This window comes from Tenrec ecaudatus, chromosome 1 (assembly GCF_050624435.1).
Source record: "Tenrec ecaudatus isolate mTenEca1 chromosome 1, mTenEca1.hap1, whole genome shotgun sequence".
In the NCBI taxonomy this organism is placed as follows: Eukaryota; Metazoa; Chordata; class Mammalia; order Afrosoricida; family Tenrecidae; genus Tenrec; species Tenrec ecaudatus.
In genome coordinates, this window is record NC_134530.1 from 308,131,773 (window position 1) to 308,137,374 (window position 5,602).

At 38.9% G+C, this 5,602-nt stretch overlaps 1 pseudogene; it reads right to left on the reverse strand.

Annotated features, from left to right (window-relative positions):
• Positions 1-4,087: 4,087 nt before the first annotated feature.
• Positions 4,088-5,081, reverse strand: LOC142437571 (olfactory receptor 14J1-like; annotated as a pseudogene).
• Between the last annotated feature and the right edge of the window lie 521 nt (positions 5,082-5,602).

Sequence of the window (5,602 nt, forward strand, 5' to 3'; positions counted from 1 at the left end):
CAATGATGAGAAATATACAACTTTCCTTTAGTTCTTTAATGCTTCCTTCCCTCCACTATCATGATGCCAATTCTACTTTACAAATCTCCCTAGATGAGAGGCTGTGCACTGGTACAGATAGGAATTGGAAACACAGGGAATCCAGGACACATGAAATGCTCAGGACCAGTGGTGAGAGTGGTGATACTAAGAGGGTAGAGGGAAGGTAGGATAGAAAGGGGGAACCAATTCCAAGGATTTTCATATAACCCCCTGCTTGGGGGACAGACAACAGAAAAGTGGGTGAAAGGAGACACTGGACAGTGTAAGACCTGACAAAATAATAATTTATATAAATTACTAAGGGTTCTTGAAGGAGGTGGGGAGGAGAGGTAGGGGAAAACTGAAGAGTAGAAAAAAAATGTTTTGAGAATGATGATGGCAACAAATGTGCAAATGTGCTTGCAACAATGGATGTATGTATTGATTGTGAAAAGACTTGTGTAAGTCCCCGATAAAATTATTTTTAAAAATTGTACAGTCATAAAACAGATTTAGAGTAGCTCAGAAAACCCACAACACAGACCAAAAGAGTATTAGGACATTTCAACTCCCAGGTATAAAATGACTATAAATTTAAAGTAATTATAGATTTTTCTATTATAAATATGATCAATTCAACATGAATACATAAAAGCAGAAAAATATCACAACAGTCATTCGATTTATGATAAAATGAAAAACTTTCATTTTTCAATTAATTTTACAGGTCTAATTGGATATCTATTTGAATAAAGAGAATAATGAAATCCATCTCATACTATACAGAAATGCTATTTTCTATGGATTATAAACCTAAAAGTGAAAAATATTACAATAAGCCTTCTAGAATATAATCAGTATTATTTTAATATTTCTTGTCCTATAGGGAGTTTTAAATATTTTCTGCATGGGTTATTCTGTAATATTATTATATAGCTACTTGTGAGTTCATTTGACTTTTACTGGCTAATTTTATTATTATCATTTTAATCATTTTATTGGGGGCTCATACAACTCTTATCACAATCCATACATAAATTAATTGTGTGAAGCACATTTGTACATACGTTGCCCTCATCATTCTCAAAACATTTACTCCGCACGTCAGCCCTTGGCATCAGCTCCTCATTTTTACCTTCCCTCCCCACTTCCTCCTCCCTCATGAGCCCTTGATAATTTATAAAGTATTATTTTACCATATTTTGCAATGTCCGATGTCTCTTCACTGACTTCTGTTGTCCATCCCCCAAGGAGGAGTTTATGTGTAGATCCTAGGTAATCGGTTCCTCCTTTCCACCCCACCTTTCCTCCACCCTTCCGGTATGACCACTGGTCCTGAAGGGATCATCTGTCCTGGATTCCCTATGTTTCCAGTTCTTATCTGTACTATTGTACATCCTCTGTTGTAGCCTGATTTGTAAGGTACAACTGGGGTGGTGATAGTGCTGGGAGGCGGGGGGGGGGGAGGGTTCGACGGGGGAAGGAAGCACTTAGGAACTAGAGGAAATGTGCATGTTTCATCGTTGTTGCAATGCACCCTGACTGGCTCATCTTCTCATCGCCATCCTTTGTAAGGGGATGTCCAGTTGCCTACAGATGGGCAGTGGGTGCCCACTTCGCACTCAACCCAATTCACAATGATATGATTTTTTTGTTCTTTGATGACTGATACCTGAGCCCTTCGACACTCGTGATCACACAGGCTGGTGCGCTTCTTCTGTGTGGACTTTGTTGCTTCACAGCTAGATGCCCACTTGATTACCTTCAAGCCTTTAAGATCCCAGACACTGTATATTTTGATAGCTGGGCACCATCAGGTTTCTTCACTACATTTCTTTATGCACCCATTTGTCTTCAGCCATCATATTGGGGAGGTGAACACACAATTATATGGTTTTTTCTTCTTTGATGCCTGATAACTGATCCCTATGTACCTTGTGATCACTCAGGCGGGTGTTCTATGTGGGCTTTGTTGCTTCTCAGCTATATGGCTGCTTGTTTACCTTGAAGTCTTTAAGTCCCTAAATGCTATATCTTTTGATAGCCGGGCTCCATCAGCTTTGTACACCACATTAGCTTATACACCCACTTTGTCTTCAGCGATCATGTCAGGCAGGTGAGCATCATAGAGTGCCAGTTTAATAGAACCAACTGTTCTTGTATTGAGGGAGTACTTGAGTGAAGGCCCAGTGTCCTTCTGCTACCTTAATACTAAACCTATAAATATATACACATAGATCTTTTTTCCCATCCTCATATATAAATATATTTACATAAGTACATGCCTTTATTTAGACCTCGGTAAGTGGCCCTCACCTCCTAGCTCTTTCCTCTATTTCCTTTGACTTTCATATTGTCCCACTATCATGATCAGCCTTCATTTGGGTTTCAGTAATTCCTCTCAATTGCATTACCTTTGATCATGCCCTACCAGGCCTCCTAAACCCTCTTCACCACCAATTTGGATCACTTATTGTTCCGTTGTCCCTGTGTTTGTTAACACCACTTCCCTTCACTCCACCACCCACTGTTCCATGTTCCTCGGGAACTGTCAGTCCAGTTGTTTTCTCCTCCAGATTGTTCACCCAGCCTGTCTTATTTAGGCAAATTTGTGGAAATTATAACATGCACAAAAACAAGACAGAGCAAAACCAAGCAACAAAACAACATCAGCAACACTAAAAGCCAATGACAAAACAAATACACCAAAAGAATACAACAATAACAAAAAAGAAAAGCTTGTAGTTAGTTCAAGGACTGTTTTTGGCCCTTAGGAGTGTTTTCCAGTTGAGACTGATGGGATCCCAAGTCCTAATCCCAAAGTCCATTTTTGGCATTCCCTGGGCACTTTGTTGCTCTGTTCCCCTTGCTGTTCTGCTGCATGCCCTTAGTGATTTCCATCTGGGTGGTGGAATCACATCAGGCGAAATTCCCACACTGTGTCTTCAGTGTTGTCCCCAGTAAGGCTAAGGGTCAGTGAGAGATGTCGTGTCTCATAGTGGGGCCACCACTGGATAATTTTTATTGTGCTCTTTAAACCCAAATAGTCATGTATTCATTAATTCCGGAAATACCCTTAGAAGTCATTTCTCTGAATTTGTTTATAACTCATTCCCTCAAAAATTGGGCAAATAGATTAATATATTTTTCTGGAACTATTATTGGATGCATTACACACTCTCCTTTTTTAGGACTAAAATGATTTTCCATGCTTTATAAAATAAAGCATTTTTTTTCCTTTTTATTTAACCTGGCAATGGAAAAACCTTGGACATCTCTTTCAGCATACTACTTCTGGGCTTTTGGGGCGGGGGGTTCTTGCATTTTATCTGCTGCTTAATTTATTTTTGTAATTCAGAATTTGAATCATGTCATACATTTATATAATATATTGCTTAGTTTTCAAAGGCACCTTTTCTCATACCATGCATATTATTCTTTCATTATTATTTTTCTTCTTTCTTTCATTTAAGGGTAGAACAATATGTATTTTATTCTGTATGAAATTGTTATATTATTTTTAAATGCTTCCAAATTATTAATAGAATACAAATATTTGCATCTGAAGTGCAATGCAAATGATGTAATAAAACATTTCAAAGGGTCATCTTTGTGTGTTACTGACTGAAGCACTGTTTCCCTTGCAGAATGACATCTTAATAGGATCTCAGCTGACTCATCAATTGTCAGAGAACATTGATCCTCAGTGTTTGCATATAATGTAGTACTGCAAACTGCAGTGTAATTTGGAAGACTTAAGAAGGACTCTCAAATTGACTAAGTACGTAGTCACCCTGATAAAGAGGCACAGAAAAAGAAATTAAGTGAGATTATAAAACTCATTTTCATTTTTCTACACCACGCTTTGTAGGGTGATATTTAGACCTACAATATTAACGTGAGTTGTTGATATGTAACTGTGTGTTTCAAGGATTTTTATTGTTCAATGATAGTTAATTTATACAACTTCCTTTACTTTCAGGTTTTCATTTAGCTTTTATTTATTTGTTGCGTCCCTTCCAGTATGTTTTGGTTTTGTTTTCCAAATTGGAATTGAAAACTAATCTCAGCAAAACAGGTCTGGTTTTCTTTCTTTGAACACCTTTCTTAGAGCAGTCTTCATGGCTTTGTTCCTTAGACTGTAAATCATTGGATTGAATGTTGGGGGTACAACTGTATAAAGAACAGTAAGTAAAAAGTCTAGCACATTTGGAGAATCAGAAGGTGGCCTTAGAAACTCAAAGACCCCAGTAGAGATAAACAATATGACCACACACAGATGGGGTAAGCAAGTCGAAAAGGCTTTTGCTCTACCCTCAGCAGATGGCATTCTGAGCACAGTAGAGAATATGTGTGTGTAGGACAGTCCAATAGAGATGGAACAAAGAAATGCCACCAAGGACAAGAAGCCTGCTACTCCAAGCTCACTGATGTAGTCATTGGAGCAAGAGAGTTTTAGGAGTTGGGGGACATCACAGAAGAACTGGTGAATGACATGGGGACCACAGAAGTGGATGGAGAAAGTAGCAGCTGTATGCATGACCCCAGAGATGAGTCCACTGGTCCAGGCAGCTAAGACTCCATGACCACAGGTGCTGGTGTTCATGATGATTTCATAGCGCAGTGGAAAGCAGATGGCCACGTAGCGGTCATAGGACATCACTGTGAGCATGGCCATCTCAGTAGAACCACAGACTGTGAAGGCAAAACACTGTAGTATGCACTCCCAGAGGGATATAGTGCCACTGTGCATGAAAGAATGACAAATGGATCTTGGTACCGTCGTAGTAATGTAGCACAGATCCAAAAAGGAGAGGTGCTTCAGGAAGAAATACATAGGTGAGTGTAGACTATGGTCTATGGAAGTCGCAGTGATAATGAGCATATTGCCAGTTAAAGCCACCAGGTAGAAGACTGAAAAAAGTAAAGCATGTAGGATTTCTATCTCAGGATTCCCAGAAAAAGTGACGAGAAGAAATCCACTCATTGTAGTCAAATTAGTCATACTTTATCTCTCCTTCCAAGGGCAATGCTGACTGCAAGAGAGGATGGACATTCATAGGAAGAACATGCTGTTTACCAGTTGAATCCATGTTTCCGTGATGGTAAGGGATAAAGCAATAATTACTGGTCTATCATTGTATGTACAAAGTAGCTTTAAATATCAGTAGTTATGTTGAACAATGCCTGATGACATTGGCTCATTTTTATGTCACAATTTTAAGTAAAGGCAAGGAAATAGATACAAGTTTATTAATGAGACTTATCTCACTCTCTCACTACCACCAAATCGATGCCATCTCATGGTGACCCTGTAAGACGGGGAAGGACTGCCCCACTGTTTCTGAAACTGTAACTAACTTTTTACAGAAACAGAAATTCCCATTTTTGTCCTGTGGAGCATCTGGTGTTTTTGAACTGCACACCTTGTGAAATGCAGCCCAACATGTAACCACTATGCTATCAAGACTCCAATGAGACATGTAGACCATAAATCATTTGTAGACACTCAATGGTCCATTCAGTTTTCACTCATAGGTGTTAAATAAGTAGTGTCTAATAATCTCCCTGTCAATTTATA